The sequence below is a fragment of the Choristoneura fumiferana genome, chromosome 10 (genome assembly GCF_025370935.1).
Source record: "Choristoneura fumiferana chromosome 10, NRCan_CFum_1, whole genome shotgun sequence".
Taxonomy (NCBI): domain Eukaryota; kingdom Metazoa; phylum Arthropoda; class Insecta; order Lepidoptera; family Tortricidae; genus Choristoneura; species Choristoneura fumiferana.
Genome location: NC_133481.1, coordinates 20,899,633 through 20,901,031, shown reverse-complemented (window position 1 = coordinate 20,901,031; position 1,399 = coordinate 20,899,633).

Sequence of the window (1,399 nt, the reverse complement as noted above, 5' to 3'; positions counted from 1 at the left end):
AATAACCTACATACAGCACGATACACAATGTTACAGGCATTTCTCTTATAGATGTCAGAATAGCGTGGGGGTTACTAAGGGGGTTAGGGGATACAGTCAACTTTATAAATGAGTGATCATTGCACTTTTTTACCTTGTCGCTTTCAGTCGGTACAATTACAATTCAGTACAATTTCTTTTGGCTTTTCAAAGACGACGTTAAAATGACAAGGTACAAAAGTGACCACTTATTTATGACGTTGACTGTACTAACAGCGCTTTTGGAAAAACCGATGCAACAAAGCTACTGACACTAGCAATGTTAGCCTGTGGTTACTGGCGTACTATCGTATTGTATCGGTAAAGTTCGTATTTGTCGTGCTCTCTCTCTCCAGTGCCGGATTAGTACATAAGCCAATTAAGCAATTGCTTAGGGTATCACGTCTTGGGGGGCACCATAAACAGCACCAAAAATAAAATTTGCTAACATAAAAAAGATAAGGCTGATTAGGGCTACTTATGGCTGGGGGCGTCATGTGTGGATTGCTTAGGGAATCAAATAGTCTAAATCCGGATTGGCTCTCTCAGTGAGCTTCAGTATCCAGCCATACATTTTTCACTTTGACATTTGACATGACACTTTATAACCAAGTTCCATATTAATGGATAGTATCTGGGCGACCGAGCTTTGATCGGGCTAAAACTCGTTAAGAAGCGTTTTTCTAGAGAAAAGACCAAGCTAGATCGATTTTTCATCCCCGAATATACTTTTATTTATTGAATAATTTGGATGTAGTTATACAAACAGGAACCAACCCACACCACCCCCCAAAATTGATAAGTATGCAACACGTTACTAAAATGCACTCTATCGAGTTGATAGAAGGTGCATTTTATTAACTTGTTGCATACTTATCTATACTTTTAGGGGGAGGTGTGGGTTCGTTCCTGTTTGCATAACTACGTCCATTTGTAGTACAAAATAACAATTGATTGACACTTCGGGTGCCGATGTATTCTGACGTCGCCATTTGTCCTATCTTCCATGTTATAAACGCGTCTTAACTTTATTGCCTGTCTAAGTTGAGTTTGCCTATATCTGTAAATCAGAACCGACAGTAGAAATTTTCGACTAAAATATATCCATGACGTATACAAAAACAAACACGTTAGATTCCTATACAGTTTATATTCCGCCGCACTTATGCCATCCACTTCAATGTAGAACCACATATTGCATTGTTTTGATAACAAACCGCAGTTAAAAAGCGATTAGCATCACACCAAACATAACTATTAACCATAACCCTTCCGCGTTCATACTGGGACGCAAAAAAACGTTTGTAAACACCCATCGCACCTGACGCCGCGCGCGCAGACACGTTTTGTTCACCGTCGCAAGATTGGGTTACCGCTATTC